Source organism: Cricetulus griseus, chromosome 3 (assembly GCF_003668045.3).
Source record: "Cricetulus griseus strain 17A/GY chromosome 3, alternate assembly CriGri-PICRH-1.0, whole genome shotgun sequence".
Lineage (NCBI taxonomy): Eukaryota > Metazoa > Chordata > Mammalia > Rodentia > Cricetidae > Cricetulus > Cricetulus griseus.
Window position 1 is genome coordinate 247,752,169 of NC_048596.1, and position 23,441 is coordinate 247,775,609.

At 37.1% G+C, this 23,441-nt stretch overlaps 1 long non-coding RNA gene across 1 annotated transcript; it reads right to left on the minus strand.

The window, feature by feature from the left end:
• Positions 1 to 66: 66 nt before the first annotated feature.
• On the minus strand, positions 67 to 21,817 carry LOC118238609. The gene is made up of 2 exons (XR_004769367.1): positions 12,367 to 21,817; positions 67 to 652 (listed from the first exon to the last, which is right to left on the minus strand). It is a non-coding gene; the product is annotated as an uncharacterized LOC118238609 (long non-coding RNA).
• Between the last annotated feature and the right edge of the window lie 1,624 nt (positions 21,818 to 23,441).

Below are 23,441 nucleotides of genomic sequence, written 5' to 3' on the forward strand. Positions count from 1 at the left end.
TTATTGTTTGACACAATTCCTACAGAGAGATGAACAAAAGATCAATTCATCCAAAATAGATCGAAGTCAGCATACCACCAAAGTCCAATTTTATGGGTGAACCACTGACTTGTATTTGGGTTACATAAAGAATTATGAGTGAGGATTTACTTACAGGAGCAGAAATAACTCAAAGATAGCTGCATGATCAGGCCCATACTAGTAGTGATAATGGCTCCTGGAACTTGGGAACCTGTAGCACACTACTCTTTGAAGGCAGCTCAACAAATTAATTAGAATGTGCTTCTTGTAGGCAGCTCATATAGTCTGGGCTTCTTCCAGGCAGCTCAGCTGGTCTATGCTTCTTCTAGGTAGATCTTCTGTGCAAAGAGAGCATTGCAGCATTCCCTTCTGGTTATATAGTCTTGGAGAGGGAGGCAACTAATGAATCTAGTCACTTTAAGTGATTTCTAGAAGCTATTGGGCTGTTTACTTCCAGAACTTAACAGGTTCCCTTCAGGGTGGAACATTTCACCTCCCTTTAGACTTCCTATATTTTAAGGAATGCCCCTTCAAGATGGATGTTCTTCTCAGAGGAAACTATTACACAGCACCCATTTACTCTTCTTCCATAGAGGATTTCAGTTTCTCTGTCTTCTCCAAGCAGTCAACCCTGTGCATAAAAGTGTACCACAGTATCATATTGATGCTGGTGGAAGCTGTCCTTGCTCTGCACAACAGAAAACACGTTAACCCATGACTACTTAAGATCACCATGGGGGATTTTAAACATACACTGATGGAGCTAAGGACAAACATCATCTGTTGTTTCCTAGAATCTTTGCTGAATGATGTCAGATAGCAATCCACACTCAACACACTTGCATGCCCATGTGCATGTACACACACACACACACACACACACACACACACACACACACACTCACACACTTCTTCTTGGTAATACTGGAAGACTAATCAAAAGCAACTCCAACTTTCAGTTCCATTACAAGAGCCATCTCCGTAGTGAACAATGTCTCCATCACATCATGGATGACAACATTTTAAGTCATTGTAGTCCAGTTTCCCTTCCTTTTTTCTGTTTATGATCCTCACCATAGAGAAGAATTAAAGCCAGATGATGAATGAGTGAGTGAGGCAGGGACTCTAAAGTAAGTTCTGTACCTATTCATGTGTTGTTTTGAAGATTAATGTCAACACTTAGCACAGTTTATGATGTTGGTTCCCAATAATATTCTCCTCTCTTTTTTGTAGAAATCCATCATAGTATAGGTTTCAGTAGTAGTCATTGTTCAGTATTTGTGCAGACCATACATGTTTTATGATTTTCTTAAAGATTAATTAATACCCATGGGTCTACAATGAAGTGGGGATCACAATACTCATGCTGCATAGCACTGTAAAGAAGATTAAATTAGTGTTTATTCACAACTCACTCAAAATGGTGTCAAAGACTCAATAAGCTGCATGCTGATGCTTCTTAAAGAACAAGATTTCTTTTGTTGTTTACCAATTGTTGGGCTTTGAAAAGTATTTCTATAATTTATCTGTCTTTAGCTTATTTTTCTGTGCAAATATCAATATATAGCCACACATAGGTCATTGCAGACATACCACTGAAATCATATTATTTTTCCATCTTTACAAGAAATATTTTAATAAATGTGATGGATAATTTTGGTTATAAACTTGACTATATCTAGAATAAATGAAACCTCAAGCATTTGGGCATTCCTGTGAGATATTTTCTTGATGTATCATTTGCAGTATGAAGACCCACACTATATTTTGGCCATAACTTTTCATGGAAATCCACATAATAAAAGGAAATGAAAGAAGGGAGCTGTTTATAATCTTTCACCCACTTTATCTGGAAAGTTCTTATATCCTGTTACTCAGGCATTCATCTGCTAGGATTAGAACCTAATTCTGGATTCCAGAACAGACTGAGGACAACAGCTCTCCAGGAATCTTCCAGGACACCAGCACCAGATTGTTACTCCTGAGACATGGAGACTCATGGACTGAACAACAGTGGAATTCTTGTCCTTTCTATCAGGAGGCAGTCATCATTGGACTACCTGGGCTATATCCTGTAAGCCAATGTAATAAATTTTATATATATATATATATATATATATATATATATATATATATATATGTAAATAAATATACAATGATAGAATTGTCCAATTATATATATAACCCCATCATTTCTCTCTCTCCTCTCTCTCTCTCTCTCTCTCTCTCTCTCTCTCTCTCTCTCTCTCTCTTATTTTCCTTTAGATGACCATGGCTACAACAATAAGGATCCTTGTTGTGCTTTTTCTTATTTTAGTACTTCAGCCTCAGGAACCAGCTCTTTTTCCAGAACTAGAGAACGATTAAAAAGCACTGGAAAGATCATTAATTTCCCCATTCACCCACTTTCAAGCTGGACCACACACATTAATCACCCAAACTGTTTCTTTTTTCCCATCATAATGTGGTTACAATTCATGTTTGTTCTACCACAAGGAAGAGATTTTGTCACTGGTGGGTGAATTTATCATTAACCTCTGTTTTCAGGAAAACTTTGAGGGCAGAATAGCCCAATTAACATTGCCAATTTTGCATGATTTTGGTTATGGATCAAGTTTAATTATTTCCTGTGCCATTGTTGGAACACCCAGACATCAATTTCTCAACTCACAATTCATGTTCAAGCTGAGTGATCACATGGCAAGTTTCTAAAACTGATTTCATAATGTGACTCTAAGGTGGAAACCTTCTCTTTCACATTTCTCTACCTAATCCCTGTGAAGCCACGTGCAAAATGTAGTGGTAAATTCTGCTCAGAAGAGACAGTAATGTTGGGTTACAAGGGACTGGGTATTTCTGCATTTGCTTCCTTATTTTTAGATTAATTTTTATTTATGTATGCATGTGTCTATATGAGTGTATTTAATGTTTCTTCATATGCTCACAGAAGCCAGAAGAATGTGTCAGATCCCCTAGAGCAGTTATAGACAGTTGTAAGGCACCCCACATTGGTGCTGGGAACTAAATTCAGATCTTCAGAGCATCAAAAGCTCTCAACAAAGGAGCCATCATTGTAGTCTCAGGATGTCTCTTTAAATTTTCACTATTAATTGTTTAACAATGAGATATGGAAATACAACTTGTACTTTTAAAATACCATTTAGATACTGAATTTTCTTCTTAAATATTCTATTTTCATTATCTAAAAGATAAAGGATTCAAAGGTGCAAGGCTGTGTGTTTGTTCTACATAAGTCTCCTACCCAAACTATTCTTCAAAAACCCTTTTGCTTACACCTGGCATCTGTTGTTCTTTTGTTTGTTTGTTTGTTTGTTTGTTTTTGGTTTTTCAAGACATGGTTTCTCTGTGGCTTTGGAAGCTGTCTTGGAACTAGCTCTTGTAGACCAGGCTGGTCTCGAACTCACAGAGATTGGGTGGGATTAAAAGCATGCACCACCAACACCCGGCAATGTGTAGCCTAGGCTGTCTTTGAACTTGTGATTTTTCTTTCTCTGTGTCCTTCAGCAAATCCTTCCGGTGTGCACCACCAAAACCAGACTTTTGTTCTTAGGAGTGCAGTTACATAATGATATACCATCTGCTGGAGTCTCTAGAAACTTTTCTCTGCTTGTCCTCTATTTATAGAGGAACAAGGCAGGGACTTTTCAGCCAGTGAGGGATATACTGTGGCTGACTCTGAAATTCTGCTGCTACACCTAAACCAACATTTTTACTGAGGATTAAGATTACATTCTTTGTGGATTTATTTGAGTGAAGTGTGCCTTTGCCTCTTAGTGCTTGGATAGATACAGGATCCAACCAGCAACTGTTGGACATGCATAAACTTTCTTCCATGCTGTACTTCTTGGAGGAGAGGCTATGGTAAAGATAAGCAATAAGCATCAACAACTTCTTTGATATTTTTTAATTAAGAAGTGGTCTATTGATTCAGCAAGTATTCATTGGTACCCAACACTTGACCAGTGCATTGTAAGATTTGTAGACATGAAGAAGGAAGATGAAAAAAAAAACAACAGATATTCTTGGTATGTAGTCTAAGATAATTATTATTTGTCCAATGAGGACAAGAGTGGGTAACTGTTTAGATAACCCTGTTTTGGAGGTTCTCATATATCTCTCCTTCTTGAATACAAGTGCAATATGACCTGCCGCCTCATACTCTTGGTAGCTGCATCCTCTAGAACTGAAAGCCAAAATCAACCTTTTCCCCCTTATGTAGCTTCTTGCCTGTTCATTTGATCACAAATGTAGTAACTACGAAAGAAGTCAAACAATGTAATCAGAAATTCTTGCTTTCCATAGAACAGGCTGCCAAAGTGTTTGCACATGGTAAGAGTGAAAATGTTTTAGTGTCAGCCACAATGATCAAGTCTGCTGTAACTGTTCATGAGTAGCAGAGGCAAGCATGAACTGGATTTAACAATATCTTCTGAGATACAGAATCCAGGAATATTGACAAAGTTTTAATGTCTTACAAAAGTGAGTTGTGATGGAAAGAAAGGAAGCTGATGAAGTCTCCAGAGATTGTAGTCAAAACTATGATCGCTCTTGCAGTAACAAACTGACTTTGAAAGCTTTTCTTGTGTACCAGGTAGGGAAAACAGTGCATTAGGCAAAGCTGCTTCCTAATGAGCATCCAAAAATAAGTTGCCTAATGGACTGTCATGCCCAAGCACTGTTCCCAGTAGTTATGTCCCTAATGGGTTCCTGTCAAATGATGCCATAAAAATAATGAGTTTCTCTTTGTACTCCTTTTTCTCATCCTTATATGTTTTTATTTTTATACCTTTGTAACCCCAAACAGTTCCTTTTAAAGGAAAAGAATCCAGAGCTGTACAGAGATGTAATCTGAGTCCATATTTCCAATGTCCATAAGGTCTGTTTCATATCATTAGAGAATAGTGAAGGAAAACACTCTATAGACCTGTGGCCTTCCTTAACTAAGATGCAGTTTGGTTTTAAGTTGTTCTTTTATCTGATGCAGGCACTGGTCTCCATGGCAGGCATTCTTGTTTGTAAATATTCTTGTTACAGGTTGTTCTGGGTTTAGTAGGAGCAATTAAGTTCTCTTTCTCTTGGTTACTTATGATTTCTTCTTGGTAAATAAAACTTTTTGTTTCTTTTTTAATATTACAAATCTACTAACTAGGTCAGATGATTTGTTAGCATTTTTTGGAGGGGTGGCTTTAATCTACCATTGTTATTTTCTTTGCTTTCCTACTTTGAGTATAGTCTTCATCATTCTCTTATTTGCATGCTTTTGCTAATTTAAAATGCTTTCAAATAGAAAGTTTACTTGATTATGTAAAAATAGACTTTATGCACCAGGTCCTGGAATGAATTTAACATTTTAAAACACTGTTAAATAGATACTTCTTGACCAACAACCAAGGGGTGAAAAGAGATCTCTAACCTGGGTGTAGTGGTGCAGACCTGTACTTCTCACACTCATGAGTTGAAGGCAGAAGGATCAAGAATTCAGAAACAGTATTGTCTCAGAAATCCAGCAACCACTATCCTATAGCTTTGTAAAACTGTGGGTAGAAACCCAGCAGGCATCATATAACTAAATATGGGAGAGTAGTAAAAATGTGCTAATAGTAGATAGTTTATGAATGTACAATGACCAGCAATTCAGAAGCAAATGTGCCACACATCCAAGGTACTTCTAACAGCATTCACCTGTGTTGTATTCTACAACTTTCCTCCATCCTTGGTTCTGAACACAAAACATACACAGTGAGCTGTGTATCCTGTTACACAATACAACCATGAGACCTGTCTGAGGTATATTGGTTCAGACACAAGACCACAGTTTGTGATGAACTGACAATATTTTATTGTATATACAAAGTTTTCTGTTCTCACAGAGACATAATAAGGCAAAAATTTTTAATTACCTCTGCAATATCAAATATTCAGCCATGATTTAAATATTTAAAAATAAACAAGCACTCATCTCACTCATAGGCAAGTTGGATTTAAGCTTTAATAAGTGGTAACCTTGTCCCAAAGAACTATTGTGAAATAAATTTTGTTGTGATTTGTTATCAATAAATGTTTGATTTGTATAGCTCTTTTGTGCACCTATATACTTGAGGTCATGCAAATTTCTTGCATGACATGTCCTCTCAAGAGAAAAGCTTTTAAGAAACCCTGTGGAGTGTGTTCCAATTGAACATATAAATTGCTAATCATTTTTGCTACGTCCTAAGATATTATAGAGCAGTGATTTTCAACCTTCCTAATGCTGTAACCCTTTAATATAGTTCCTTGTGTTATGGTGACCACCAATCATAAAATTATTTCCTGGCTAATTCATGACTATAATTTTCGTACTGTTACAGATCATTATATACACATATATATATATATATATATATGTGTGTGTGTGTGTGTGTGTGTGTGTGTGTGTGTGTGTGTGTGTGTGTGTTTTCAGATGGTCTTACATGACTTCTGTGAAAGAATCATTTGACCCCCAAGGGGTCATGACACACAGGTTGAAAACCACTGCCATGGAGGTTTTAACTGTAGGAGGCAACTTTCTACACTGTGGGACCAGAGAACAAAGGGGCAAAATGGATTATATAAAAATTTGGAAATTTAGAAGAGGCACTCACTGGAATGGAGAGATGGCTCAATGGCTAAAAGCACTGGATGCTCTTCAGGATGTACTGAGTTCAATTCCCAGCAGCCACATGGTAGTTTGGTCACAACCATGGAAAATGGGATCTGATGTTGTCTCCTGGCATAAAGTCATGGCTGCAGATAAAGCACTCATATAAAACTTTTTAAAAGTGTGGGCTCTCATGCTTGTCTACAAGAAGGACCCTGAATTAGGGACTCAAATCACTGAAGAGGCAACAGTAAGTATCTTTGTATGGGTGAAAGAAGTTGGTCCTGCAAATACTGGAGGAAAATATACCCCAGAGGCTAGTATAAAGATCTACTACTCCCTGTATCAAGATCCATGTGAAGAAAATGTTGTCTCCATGAAGAGGCAAATGGTGAAATAAAAGTCATCTGTGGATCCACAGTTTCACATAGAAGAGGGAAAGAGTGCTAGGTGGGAGCTGAAAAGCAACCAGTAACTGATGCACACATCAACCTGAGTTTATTTTTCTACCATTGTTTTCTTGTTGAATTACTACCAGAAATTGTTCAAATTGCCTGTTAATTGCTACATAGGAGAAAATGTCAGGTAGCAATCATGCTCATGTGTGTCTCCAAAATCTACCAAATTTTGATAATGCTAAAAGCAATCAGTAGTTTATATTCATATCATAAAAGGACATCTGTGTGTATACAGATGTTTGTAACTCTGTCTATAAATGTATATCAGTAAATACATATCAGTGTATGTATATCAGTAAAGCCCTGCTTTTGGAAAGTAACCTATGTTAATATGAAACACAGCTCTACTTCTCAACAACTGTAAATATGTCTTATATTATGCACTGGTCATAGCACTTTGTACTGCTAACTTCTATTATGTCAGTTTGTGTTAGGAGTTGGAGAAATGGATTAGGAAGTAAGGGTTTATTTTCAATGTCTCTGATGCCCTACTCTGACCTTTTGGACAACTGTATGCACATGATACACATAAAATTATGCAGAAACAAAGAAATACACATATATTTAAAATTTTTTCTTGTTTGTAAAAAAATATTATTAACTACACATGCATACTCTTTTCTTACACCTCCTTTACTTTTGAATTTCACAATTTGATGAAATAGAAAGGCTCTGACATGTTTATAATGCCTCATTCAGATTGACTGATTGGTGATTGATTGAATGATCTATTGATTGACGTGTAGTGAAGTGAAAGATGCTGGAAGAATGAAGCAAGGCTATTCTGAGAAACACTCTTTGAAGATATTTTAAAAGTTATGCAATTTGTCACTCAATAAAAAATATGTCTATGTGGTACATGAAGTTTTGGCACTCTAGTTTGACCAAATGGCTGCACATGTTGACAACCTAAGTATCTGTGTTCAGCTAGACAATGCATAACATGAATTATATTATTATAGGGTGTACCAACCACTCCTGCATAATGACTCGGCCCCTTTCAGTTCTACTACTACACTCTGCTTTACTTTCAAAATCCTCTCCCTATATAGTTGGTTATTTCAACATCTTATACATTAGTCAGTCTTTTGATGTTTTTTGAATAATATTTTTCTAGATACAGCAAAACTGCAATCTAATTCATCACATAACTGTCCCTGGGTCAGGCAACCGCCAGAGTTTGTCTAAAAATTCTTTAAGCCATCTGCAATATTATGTGTCCAGTGATCGCTTACAGGTACCTAATTATACTATTGCCTAAGGATTTCATACATTTTCTTTTACTGATAAGGGTTAATCTGCAAGTCTCCCAAGGGCTTTACATAAGTAAAGCACACAATGTCATTTCTTGTACTGAAAATCCCCATTATTTTTAGTACATAAATTTGGTATATGCTAAAGAAAAGTTATCTGGTGAAAAATAACCAAGAAGATTAATGAGTAATAACTCGATGCAATGCTGTATGAGATACTTTATCACTGAAGCTATCCTGAGGAGTGGCAGACACAGTTTTTCTATGTTTCTTCTGGATTTTTTTTAAACAATATGCTCTCTACTCATTCACCCTAAGGAGACCAAGAATATTAATGGCTTAATATTTGTAAGCAGCTATAGATTCTCTAGCCAAGGACAGAGTATCTCATTTGTAAAATATGACCCCAAGAAACTGAACTTCATGTGAAATAAACACTACCCAAACTCCAGTTCACTTTGTGTTATAAGAAGCCAATTTGCATTGTATCTTCTATGTTGTTAGTTTTCATTCCTTTTTATCATGTGGATAAGGATGGATAGATAGATGCTGCTTTGATCACAATGTCTTCTGTGATAGAGAAAATTCTGAGGGATTCTTCTATGGAGAGTGATTTAAAACACACCACAACATTCACACAATTTAACAACTTTGCTTAATGATTATAAATATTCAAAATTAGAAAGATTTTTGGAGATGAGAATTTCCAGCTGGCTGATGTGCACAGAGTTAAGAGGCTTCCTAGATGTTACACACTGTCATGTAGGATGGTATTTTAGCACTCTACTGAAGGTGTGTTGTCAAGAACATTGGGTAGTAGATTAGCCAGGATTGACTATGTCTTTAATAACCCAGATGACCTGAAGGAGGAAATTTCTAGCCATTGAGGACAAATAAGCATGAATCCACAGAATCGAAACTGGTAAGTGATAAAGGGGCCTTGACTTAGCCAGGCTGGGATGACCTATTTGTAAAGACAGCTTTCAGGAAGCAGGTTTTCTTTTCCCTCTGATTTTTGTTTCTTTGGTCTGTTCTTTTGTTTGTTAATTATTTGTTTTCATTTTTGGCTTGAGGGTGGGTTTTAGTTGTGTGTGTGTGAGTTTGTGTGTGTGTGTGTGTGTTTCTTCAATTTTTGATTTAGGGATAAGTGGACATTTGGTGCATGTGAAACGTTTTCCTACAGTGGAACATGCTATCTGTGTGGGACAACGTGTGATTAAAGCTCTCAGAGGTGAGCTTTGGTTCCTTCCAGGCTTGCTCTGTAGAAAGTTTTGAATCCCCACTGACTTGTGACTGTTTTTGTTGGATCAACATCTGAAAGCCTTTCTTGACATTTGTTACTTCACTGTACTTTTGTTCCCAGCACATCAATATAGTTTTGATGGCAGCAAAGTTGACCGGATGGGTGGAACAAGCTAGATAGACACCATGTTGTTTCTTTCAAAAAGTGTTCAGGGCTATTCAAAGCAGAGTATGGAATAGGAGACAAAAGCACATTCCTGAATAATCAGCTGCTCTCAGCTGTGATTTCAGTCCTAAGTGGTACATATTTAAATAAACTTCTCCTCGAGACTCCAATAGAAGATAATGCTTCTCCTCTTTTGAGCTATATTGTTTCGGAGAAGTGGTTTGGAACCAGGAATTAGGCCTTCTTATTCTTTCACAGTCATTATACCATTATGGGGTATTGTACTGTTGTTTTGGTTTTGCTCTCTATATACCCTAGGCTGGCCTCCGACTTGACTTGTAGCAATCCTATCTTAGAAGTGCCATACAAGTGTGAGCCACCATGCCTGTGTTCCTTACAGCACTCTTTCAACACAACCTTTACTTTCTTTGTTATTGTCACACCATGATTAAACTACTTTGTTGGAGAACTGTGGGGTAGAGATTTCAGTGTGAACAGTTTGGAGACATTAGGAGCTTGGCTTCATGAAGTTTTGTGTATATTATAGAATGACTTAGGGTCTAGAGAATTGTTCTGTAAGTGTATATATAGAAATCTAAAGAAGTCTCATCATTTACTATTAATTAAACTTCATGTGATGAATGGCTGTTCATCAGAGGGTGACACTTGCCCCTAATGGATATACAAGCCTGGAGGTGCCTGTAATGGAGATCATCTCTCTCTCAATGAATGTGATTTTACAGGTCTGATCTTGCACATGGTCATTCTCCTATGCAATGATAGGTATTCTGTGTAAATTTGCAAGGCTCTTTTGAAAAGCCTTTCTTTCTTCTGAGCTCAATAGGGATAATAAACACACATCTGTCTTTGAAGTCGAGTGGAGAGTGATTCCATGAACCCAAAAGGCCATTATGAAGGAATGTGAAGGAAAAGGTGACAAACTTGACTAACAACCATTTGGAGATGAAAATGTGTTTTACTGGGGAATTCCATTAACTGATCAAAGGTGTGTGTGTGTGTGTGTGTGTGTGTGTGTGTGTGTGTGTGTGTGTGTGTGTACATGTATTTATGCAGCTTTTAAATGAGAAGTTGAAATTTGTGTCTCTGTGTGTTTTATCAAACAAGTTTGGCCATCATCTTATTGACACAAGCTCTCCAAAGGCACATCAAAGCCGGTTTGTCTGGTACATGTCTGCAATTCATTTCCTGAATTTCCTGTCTCATTATAGTTTCACTTGTTCACAGAGAGACATTTTTTTCACTGTAGGCATGAGGAATAGAGCAGGGTTCTATTCAAAGGAGACCATTTTCTTTGGATACTGACAATCACTTCCACTGGTGACACTGAAACCAGACAGAGAAGTATTTCTTCCTCAAGGTCAGAAAACCTTGTCTGTAGCCTCACCTTGCAGCCAAGAGAAGGTCCAGTACTGTTAAAAGTTTTACTGAACCAGAGTCTGCATCAAACTGATTTGATGGTTCCAAACTATCAGTGAACTTTCAACTGTTGAGTAACTGTACTAACATGTTTGGTGGTTTAATTATAATAAAGTGCTGCTTGCTAGCCTGGACCACACACTGTGATAGTTCTGAGGACAGACACAGTATAGGCTGAGTCTCTGTCCTCCTGGTAGATACTGGGGCTATGAAAGATATCCATTTGCTTTCAGATATCCTCATTTAGACATAAGTATCAAGACTCAATGAATTTCTAATTTCACCCCCTGAAGTCTATGCTTATACATTTTTCAAGATGACTGTGGAGCCAGTATAAAGCATGCAGAAGAACAGATCAAATGGGCTGAAACTACTTCTAATATCCTCTATTTTCACATGCTTTGTTCTTCACCAATACCATCCTCTCACTAATCCTAACAGCAGTACTTGCACCAAAACTAGAAGGCTATGGAGGTTAACATGACAGCAGTATAAGGATGACACTTAAATCCCTGAGGCATTCCACACTTTTCCCTCTGACTTTTCATCATCAACTGTCTTGACCAACATTCTCCAGCAGTGAAGATTGTAATCACTTTGAACCCCTCAGTGTCCTGCTAAGCCTGGGCTGGGCAGAAAGGTCCAAGTCTGATCTTACATCAGTTCCTAGGCAGCACATCTTTCTCTAGAGCAAAGATTGCAGAGTCAGCTTCTTCTAATTTGTAGGGTCTAGAATGTTTGAGGCTTAGTATCACTTATCTGAAAAAAAAAAAACCTTATTAAAACCACCATTGTCCTGTCCTTCCTAGTGTGCAAGTGTTGGCATCAGCAAAACGTAAGTAAACCAAATCGTGTCAGCGTCTAGCAGCACAGCTTGTGTGAACTGTGCTCTGAGGAGTATTGAGGGGTGCTTCACATATTACTGCCTAGCATGGAACTTATGCACATTTGTGTGCTTGCTTCGACTAGCAGCAGCTATCTCTGAGCCAGGTGATAGCTGTTTAGGATGAAGGTCTCCTTTCTCCTCTGCTAGAGGTTAAAATGACAAGCTGAGTAAATTCTATAAAACTTAGGAGCATAGCATTGAACATGTCAAGTATATATCCAATACTTGGTTTCCAAACAGAAGAAATAAAGAGCATTGAAACTCACATCTCTTTCCTCCCAGGCTTCCCGTCCAGGTGGTCTCTTTCAGGGTCTGTGTTAAAAGTGTTATGAAGCAGGAGTTATTTCAGGCTGGTACTGAAGGCAGGCTGTCTTCGGAATATTACCTGATGGCCAGATCTTTCCAGTGAGAATTTCAATAGGTGAGATAGAAATGATGAGCAATGAGAAGCATTACAATAGAAACATCATTTACAATGACAGCCTCACATCTGTTTCACTGTCTAATTACAAGTACAACACTCCCCCAGACACCCAGCTCAGGCAGCCGGGGGATAAATCACAACCATAAAAAAGCTACACACAACAACATGATTCTGATTGTCATAGTTACATGTGCTTTGTATTCAGAACCCCACACATGCTTTAGTTCTGTGCCTGTCCTGTGTTTGCGGAGAACTGGCAGGATGGAAGGAGAGGAAATAGAGTTTTTACACTAATCACACATGTTTCCCATGGATCAGCCTAACTATCTTGTATGAACAAAGTAAGATCCTGAGAACAGAAAAACAAAAACTTCTATGTGAGAAAAAAATCAACTCTGGAAAGTTTTCTCAGACATTTGTCAATAAATATCTATTAAATCCTACTATATGACAGGTTTGGTGCTAGCCTAAGGGGTCAAGGGAGTAAACAAAGCAGATACTCTTAGAACTGACATTCTAATTCTAGAGAGAGCCATTAAAGATGATTGCACATAGAAATACATAATTATGGCTGTGATGTTTCCATGAAAGCAAAACTTCAGTGCTCTACAGCAATATAACATTCAAGGAAAAAAATCCTAAGAACATTAAAAAAAAACCCTAAGGGAAACAGCAAAAAGACTACTGGAACTATTTCTCAGCTGCCCTGAAATACCTGTAATTTGAAGCAGAAAACAGTATGACAAAGAATATTGAAGGTATATTTTACTGATTTAAATTTCAATTATTTTAAACATAAAGAATGAGAACACTCCATTATTGATGTTAGCTTTTACACTGAGAAGAAATATGATTCATTTTGATTAGGGTAGAATGCTCTGAAACACAGAAAACAGACCCATTATTACCTCAACTCTGATACAAGAGAAGGTTGCTTAAGACACCACATTACACATCTCTACTATGATGTTGTTAAGTACTTGGAAAGAAGAAAAAATGCTATTGAAAAAACATGGAAGAAATTGTGTTTGTGTGTGTGTGTGTGTGTGTGTGTGTGTGTGTGTGTGTGTGTGTGTGTGCGCGCGCGTGCGCGAGCGCTCGCATTTTGTGTAGGTGTCCATAAAAAGGGCTTCTCTTCATCTTGGATTAAGGTCAGACAGTTCAAAAGTATCCATACTCTTCCAAGGTTATAGTTGTAAGACCTAAAGATCTAAGGTATGGCTACTATAGGATGTTTAGTCTTAGGCATTGATGTCTTTTCTAAATAACAAGAGACTTGGTCTAAACTGTGGTTGTTCTTAATGCTCAAGAGCAGGTAAAGAGAGATTTAGGCTAAGGCATGGTACTAAATGTTTGGAGAATTAAGGAAGAAAGTTTGTTTCTTCCTTGTATCTTGATAAAGAAGTGTTTTTCCCTTTTTGGTTTGGGTATATTAGAATGCGGAAGGCAAATTCTTTCTCATTTAGCTTTTCTACATTGTGCTTTAACTCTTGTAGTCTCCAGCTCACCTTTCTATCCTTCACTTTTTCTACAGTAGCTGTGAAGAACCAAAGTGCTGTAGACCTACCTAGCTTGGCATGTAGTGTGTGGAGTTGAAAATAGGAAAAAGTCTAAATTTTATAGTTAGCTAACATGCTGCCTTTAACGAAGGAGTAGAGAGCTCATGACTCATCCATTGGATCCTACTCATTTAACATCAGGTGCACTTGCAATGTCTTAAAAATATCTGGTCATTTCTCGTTTTAATAATGGTGTCCTTTTCCTCTTTATGTTTCTTTAGGAACATAAAAAAGTAATAGAGAAGCAATTTTCTGTGATAATTTAGAAAGGAAAACCAAAGCTATTGTGGTCCACAGTGCATGGTTAGCTGTCTGCTTTCATTCCACAATCCCCCAGCAACCTGTCTTGTCAAGTGTAGTTCCTATAATTTTACAGCTACAAAAGGCATGAGCGATAACCATATCCAGTGTTTGTATAATAATACCTTGTAAAAAAGAGTGCTTGTCACAGGGAAATGGCTAATTATGTCACCTCTTGGAAACTACCATTGCCCCTTGTTTTACAGAAGCCTGAAAAGTTTGGTGATGATAAAGAGGTTCAAGTGACTTGCATAGATTTTGTCACAGCTGTTTCACGGCAGAACTCTTTCAAGGGCTCCAGGTATATAGTCAATGAAATTTGTGTTCGTATAGAATATACTTTGAAATGCTAATATCACTCAACTTTGTTATTCACAAGGAAACTGTGCTCCAAAGTGGTGGTTTATCAGTCAGTTTTCCTCATGCCTACAGTGAATAAACCAACAATGTGACATATTGATCTATACATGAATGCTACCTTTGCCCACAAATATCATAACAGTCATAGTCAACTGACTGGTCATGCTTTCATATGTATTCAACAAGCACAAGTATATATTTACATTTATTTCTAGGATGTTTCCCATATTCCTTCTAAACTTGCTTCTGTAAATGTGGTGATACAAAATGTGCATTCATCTGATCACATTCTTTGTTCAGTCTCTCTTCTGTGAGTACATACTTGTATGTGTGTAGATGTGGATGTACATGTGTGCACATGCTTATAGAAAACTGAGAAAAGCCTTGGCTATTGTCCCTCAGGTCCATCTATGTCTTTCTGAGACTGAGTCTCTCACGAAGTGGGCTAGTCTGTCTGTCCCTAAGAGTTCACCTATTCTCATGTCTCTAATACAGGGATTACAATGGGCGTGCCATAATCCTTTACTTAATGTGACTTCTGGAGATTGAACTCGGCTCTCAGAAGGACCTTGAAAAGCTCTTCACTGACTGAGCCAGCTCCCCAGTCCACCTTTGTCTTGCCTTTGAATGTGTATTTATATAGCAAACTTCCCAGATTCCAGCTATAGTCATGTGGGAAGAAATGACAAAGTGTGAGGTCATCATGATGTTATAAAATACCTCAGGAGTTGATCAATATTAATTTATGGATGCACTCTAAGGAACATGCCTCCTTTTTCAGCTGACCATTTCTATTTCCCAGCAAAAGCCTCATGGAAAAGAACTATAAAAGTTCTTTCACATTGGCCTTGAGACTGTAAGCCATGGGGAGCATTGATTTGAAGAAATAGGTGACTTTTATTATTGTGTATGACCCACAGAAAGTGTCTTCATTTCCTCCATAAAGAAAAACTCATTTGAAAGATCACTGTGAGACCCTCACATAACAGAGAAGAACTATGCATTGTCAAAACTCTGAGTGGGAAAGTGCTTGCAAATTGATTTTGTAGCTTGCTTTGACCAATCTGCTTTTCATTAGTTCCACCCACATAAGTACTAAATGTATAAAAATGAGAAGGGTTTGTGTATGTGTGCTTACACATGCTGTTTCGTTTCAATGTGATTTATCACAGGATCACACCCCCAAAGCTGTAGCCTTCCTATGAAGGGGAAGGGAAAAATAATGACCATCCTTCTGTGGGTCCCAGACCTGAATTACTCCATTTTCCCAAGTCAGCAACTCCCCTTCACATCTGAGGCACTAAAGTTGGTTCCTGAAAATATCGCCTGCTGGTTAAATCACCCACAATGGATGGGCCCTTAAAGAGGCAGACAGGCTTTGAAATTTATTGCCATACGTCTGTACATCTTTCTAAGGTCTGCAAGTCTCTGCAGTCTTCCTCAAACAAGGCTTCCAATGCTTGCCCCTGCAGGGGGCAACCAAGAGCCATGCAGCCTGACAGACACATGCTTATACCTTCAAGAAAAGTTAGCAGGGATTTCCTGGTGTGGGTCTTGGCAGGACCTTGACAGTTGATCCAAGTCCTGGGAATGGCTTGAAGCTGACTCATCTTTTATTTTTACTTAAGAGTATACATAACTGCTTGGGAGAGAATATTACTTCTAAGGCCTGGTTTTTCTGGCTTTTAGTCTGTTTCATATACACACACATAAACAATCTATGGAAGTCAAAATTTTCCATACATCTATAGGCACTCTGTTTCTCTGCCCTCCTGGCAACACTCTCTCATGGTAAGCAAGCAGAGTTCTACTGGATACCACAAAATTTGTCCACACCATTCACACTTTCTATACACCATTTTGGAACAGGCTTGTTTCCATATTTAATCTGATTTTCTGAGCTCTCCAGAAGCCAGGATGGTGTCAACTGGATTTGCAGAGAGTCTTAAAATCTATTTCACTTATATTCAAATTTTCTAGTTGAGTCTGCCCAGTGTGTGTTGCATTTAACTACTTAGAGCAGAGCCTGTCATATTTGAAGGATGCAGAGGCTTGAGTGCCTTCCTTCCATTCATCTAGAATTACCCCTTTAATGTGTGAAAAGCTGACTGATTGAAGGAGGACCCTTCTCAGTGCTCTGTTGAGGGCACTTGTGAAAAGATAACATTGACAATTCCCAATATTGAAAAAAAATTCAACATCTTTGAAAACATGAAGTTTCATAAGTAGTTTATTTGAGAGTGTATTCTCTCCTTATGTGAGCTTTACATCCAGCTTTCCTGTTGCCAATATGTGCACTTCAGAAAACCTGAACGGTGCTGTGTGCAAATCACACTCAGTGCACTTTAGCTCTGCCATTGGTGTCTCAGAAGTTTGGATCCAACAGAAACCACAGGAAACAGCTGCAGCCTGAGAAGTGAGACCACTTTGTAACAGCTTAGGTTTCTAGGTCATCTCCATAAGGATCACCAGATCCTGGAAGTTCCTAGACACTCTGGCCTTACCACGGGCTGATCAAAAAGAGAATCATGGTGCTGAACTACAGCAAGTCTTTGGTGTGAGTCTTGTGGACTGATATCTGACAACTGTTGGCTTAGATATTTTTGAGGCTTTTGGGAGGATGTTTTTGACATAAGGTAGTTTCATTTACTGCTTTGTAAATTCATCAAGTATAATATGTAGTTTTCTAACCCCTTAAATAGGAAACTCTTAGAAAGACAATTTACTCAAGAGCACTTTACTAATACAGACTACTCCAATGCAGTCCACTGTGCAAATACTTCCCCTGGGAGACAATATTCTACCCAAAGTAGGCTTTTCTGAGTCTGGTGACATTATTTATGAATGAACCTGGTATAACTACAGTGACTGATCATAATTTAAGAAGATAAAGAGGAATAAGAAAGGATATAGAAGAGAAGGGAAGAATGAGGGGATGGAGGGATGGAAAGATGGACATCTGACAGAATCAATTAGATGTATTGGGATACTTTTATAAAAATTCAGATTTCTCAGCCAAACAAAATATGGATATAAGTTATAAAACTACTATCATATTAAAACCAACTATTGCTGTCATTGATCTTGTAATCCAATGACTGGAGGAATTACAGGTCTATACCACCACATATGGTTTTAAATCCACCACCTTCATGCATCAGGGAAATACTCTTAATTTGTGAGCAGCTAAGGTAATAAGACTTCATAGTTTGCATCTGTTGTATTATTTTCTTCTGTTATATTTAATGAAACAATCTTTTATAATTATAAAAGAAAGAGAAAGCACTAACTGCTCAAAATTGAAGGAAGGCTTTAAGTTAAGTGATCCCTACCTAGATTGAACATGGAGAATTTAGTGTCCATATGATTAATCTTTATTGTGCAAATGCCTATGTAGGCATGTTAATGCATCCTAGTGGCTCTTAAGTACATGAACAAGTGAGTCTCTGATTTTTGTGCCTTCTCATGAGCTCTTTTCCTCCTCTTGTTTTACCTTTCCAAATTTGATGACATATTTTTCTTTTATCTTATTACATTTTATTTTCTCATGTTTGGTTATTATTTTTTATAAACCTGTTGTTTTTTAATGAGAGACAGAAATGTAGTGGATCTGGATGGGAGAGGACGTGGGAAAACTTTAACAAAGATTTATTGTATGAGAAAGGAATCTATTTTTAAGAAAAGTGGGAAGAAAGAAAAAGACGGATGGATGGATGGATAGATAGATTCTCATGTCATTCTTTTAAATAAATTGTTAGCCTTTTATGGTGAGTTCCTGAAGCCTGGAATATCTTCCTTTATTCCTTTCTCTTGACTCTTATTTTGACATAATGTTTTCACAGTTTTCTTCTGTCAGCTTCTCTCTGAACTTTCCCCACATTTTCATAATATCTTGTGCATTGCACTAACATTGACTTATGTCATGGCCTTCAATATAACACATTTACTTTATGTCCAGGCCTGTGAGTGACTGGGAGATGATATAAAGTATCAGGATAAAGTGTATGGCTTATATGCAAAAACTCTAATGTTTTAAAAAAAATAATGCAACATACGTGAATTTTGGTGTTCACACAGCATCCTGGAGCCAGTATTCTGCAGCAACTGGAAGAAAAGTGTGTTCATAATACACTCTAGGTTCCTATTCTATGTGAAAGAGCTGGTACATGGCTAGCTCTCAAACATTGTTGAATAAACAAACAAACAAGGACAGAAAAGTATTACTAGGTAGACTTCTAGAACTATTGTAATATGAACTGATAAGAATTTTTAATGAATTTGTGGAAAAGTTGTATTATTTATATATTGTTTCCTGGTTGGCTTAGTTTTGTATTTATTGACCCAGTCTCATATTCTGTAGAGTGTGATTTGGTTCAGAAACCTTAGGTCATGTTAGAGAGATATGAGACATGATAATTCTCATCCTGTGTATCGTTTTGATTGTTATTTCATCTTTTGCTCCTACCAGATGATTATCTGCAGTCTGAGGTTATACATGTAAACATGCCTTTATGAGAGTTGCATTATTGATAGAATATAAAATTTTCATGTCGACTATAATGAATTTCAAAGTTAATCAGGAGATACAGAAAAATCACGTTTCCTATTTCTCAGCTTTGTATGAACTAAGACATCAACTCCACAGATACAAGATATTTTCTCTAAATGAAGTTCACATCTTCTGGCATGGTCATTTGTTCTTGTGTTGGTACTTCTAGAAAACCACAAGTTTAGCTCACCCAACTGTAACCTGGCCAGCCAAAGCACAAATCTCAGAAAATCTATTCACATGTGTCTAAAATAACATGCTAGAAGTATCTCCCACACAGTGAGCATAAACTCAAACATTATACATGGTCGCTGAGTAATACACTTTCTTCCTGACCTCTGAGTTTAGTTTAGTTTAGTTTAGGTGGGTTTTTATTTGTTAGTTTCTGTATTTTTCTTCCCTGTTTCCCTATTTACTTTTAGTTTTTAAATTTATTTTTGTTTGTGTACACACAAGATGTGTATGAAGAGGCAAGAACACCAGGTATTCTGTTCTATCAGTCCCCTTATTATTCATTGAGATAGGATGTTCTACTGAGCCTGGTGCTAGTTGGTAACCAGAAAGACCCACTGATCCTCTGTTCTCTGACACTCCCACCACACCACTGGGATATGGGAGACATATAAGGCCAAGCCCAGTTTTTACTTGGATTCTACGGATTTGAACTCATGTCCTCATGTTTGCTTATCAAGAACTATTGATCCTGAGTCATCTTCATAGACCTTGCTATTCTGTCTTAATGAAAACCTACTTATATTATTTTAAATGGGAATGGATTGAGAACAAGTAAGTAAGCTGAATTTCTAGAATCGCTGTCATTCCAAAAAAGGAACTGGGGCTTTTGATTTCTAGACTAGAAATATACTGGTGACCCTTTACACAAAATTACTTTAAGATCAAAATAGAAGTTTAACTTCATTAAGTTAGGAGCAAGCTATTTCATCTAACTAAATCTATATGTGACATCAACAACCATAGACTACATATTTACATAAAATCTATATGTATTCTTCCAACTGTCTCATTTGTGTTAATCTCATCATGTGACAAAAGGATTTCATATTGTGTGACTATCTCAACCTATTAAATACTATACTATATAGAAATACAAGGAAAATACAGAATTTGAATGTATGGTGTTAACATACTAGAGTTCTTCACATTGTTTAGACATAATCTGAGATAGCTCAGAAGTTCATGTCTGTGCTATTCCAACACACGTGTGATACATTCATTTGTAATGAAGACCCGAAAGGTTAGTCTGGACCTGGTACATTTCAGAAATTGAAATGATTATTAAGCCACTAAAATGAAGTGGCTTTAGTTTTACAATGAAAGCAATTCATACTGAAATGAACGGGATTTTGTTTTGACACAAGGTAAGCAAGCATTCTGAAACAATGGTAACATTTAAATATATATGCAAAACAAAAAATAAGTTGAATCAAATAGGAAAAAAGTATTTCTCTTTCTTGACTGAGGCCCCTATCTTATGTAATCCCATGTATTTAATTTACTATGCTGGATTATAGTCATCTCATTTTTGACTGCTACAGTGGATGCTCTATGGCTACTTTGGGAGTATGATTTAATTTTTTGAAATAAATAAAAACTGCAATTTTCAGCCAAAATTTTACTTCCTTTTCTACTTTGTGTTTCATTTATTTGGTATCAATAGAAATGTAGAAAACATCTTACACTGTATACAGTGAGTTAAAACCTTTACTAAAAAAATAGTCCCCTCTCAGACACCATGTGAAGCATCTGAGTCTAAGAAAATTGGTGGTTTTTCTCTCAAATTATTTTACGTTCAATGGCCTTGTTCTTAAACAGGCTAAATATGTCAGCGAGTCTAAGTGTCAATATAAGACCATTTTTTCTTTTTTTTGTAAAATAAAAATCCTAGATAAGGGAGGATTGCTGAAGTGAAAAGGAAGAGTGTAAATATTTGATCCCCTGTGAGTTGGGACAAGGCTATTCATTAATTTAGAGCTGGAAGCTGAGAGGGCTTTGAAAGTAAGTAATGAAGCAAACAGGTCATTGATTACCTACACATAATGCAATCTGAAAAGTCAAGAACCTAGCTTCTCACTTAGCCAGGAGAAAGGAACTGAATGTTTGTTCACTTTTCAAAATGAAAACACACGATGCTTTCAGTTACAAATATAAAGAGGATTTATTGTAAAATTCAAATTCAAAATCCAAAAAGCATATCAAATATCCCACTGCCTGTTAGGTAGTAAATAACTTTAAAATGTAATAAAGAATTCTTCAGTATAATAAATATTTTTTCTATTCTTCATAAGCAAGGATATGTCCAAACTTCAAAATTACATAAGAGAAAAAGTGAATGAAGGCATTAGGAGAGGAAAGGAAAAAAAAGGTTACAAAATCAAACTAATCTTGCTAATGTTGAAAGCAAACTCCATAACGAGTTTCTTCAATGCCCATCCTCCTTTCTGATGTAATTGGTGTGCCAGGAACAGTTGTGTCTCATTGCCAAGAAAAACCCTAAACCATTTAAATGCCATATTTCTGTAGGTCTTTGAAAGGTTTGAAGAATACCTATCCATCTCAAATATATCTCTATATCTAGAAAACCTAACTAACCTAATTATAAGTTCTGACTATTATAGGTAAAAGATCTGTATAAACACAATACCTACACAAGAGGAGACATATACCTACCACAAAATTGACCTTAGAGTTGTATCAATAAATGAAAATCGATACCAATGCAAAGTACTCATTCCTATATACTATTCCCCTTTTCTTTCTTTAAAAAGAGATTGCCTATGCTCATTATCATTTATAACTAACCCCATTTAAATGAAAACAAATATTTATAAACAATATTTGGGAATATGGGCGTTGTTCTTTCTAAACTGCTTCCTGCTGATTGGGGACGATGTTCATATACCATAGGGATCATGATAAAACATAGAAATCTGACCAAGTCCTTGTTTTTGTAGTCTGTAAGGCTGTATCATCTCAGCTTCAGGGGGTCTTGCTTGATCAAACCATATTAGTCTGGAAGGAATCCACAGCTTTTAATTTTCTGTGGAAATACAAGCAAAACCTTTATTTCTAAGTAGCCTGTCCTTAGACTTAAATTTTGAAGTCAAAGCATTTTTTAAAATGTAGAAGTTGGATTATTTTAGCAGTATTTATAATCAAATGTATTTTAGCAGCAGTAATTCTTTCCTCGGCAATCAAACAATTTAAACACAACAGTATGGCATTTAGTATCCAGATTCTCTGTGTATTTTTCATCTCTAGGTGGCTTTTTTACTATGCTACTTTTACTTCCTTTTGTTTCTTCTTTTCTGAGACAGGGTTTCTCTGTGGAAATCCACCTGCCTCTGCTTCCTTCAGCAAATCCTACCGGCGTTGGCCACCACAACTGGTTACTCTATTTCCTCCTGTTACTTTTTCTCTCACAAGCCCACATATATTTTTAAATGTAGTGTAAACCTTTAGAAGTTTTTGTTTATCTGGATCTGTCTTTATCATCTCAGAAGTGCTGAGTGCTATGTCCAAGAGCGCCTGGACGGCGCAAGCATATGGAAGCTGTTCCAATGCCTCTCAGTGGCCTGACAGGGCAGGCTGTGGCGGGCGGCAGGTTTATCTCTTTTTCTGGAAACCTTGGGGCATGGAGTCATCTCACTTCTGACACCATTCTGTTATGATAAATCTTTCTGCCAAATGCCGCCTGAGCCCCACTGCCACGTGTGAGCTTTACGCTAGCCACCTGCCTGAGTTAGGCTCAAATAAATACGCAGAAACTTGTATTAGGTTCAATGCTGCTTGGCCAATGACTAGGATTTCTCATCTGTTAGCTCAGTCGTATTTATCATAAATCTATATATTTTATAAGACTTATCAGACGCCTTGTTGGCGTCCCTCCTGGCTGGTGGATCACATCCTGCCGCTGGAGGAGGAAGGGGAAAAGAGGGACCCTTCCTGTTTCTCCTTCACTTAAATATGAGTCTCCTTGCTATGTCACTTCCTGTCTGGATCAGCACTTCTACTACATTTCCCAGAATCCTCTTTGACTCCTAGTCCCATCTACTTTCTGTCTCATTGGACAAACAGTATTTTATTTAACAAACAATAAGATAAACATACATAGTACATTCCCCATCAGAT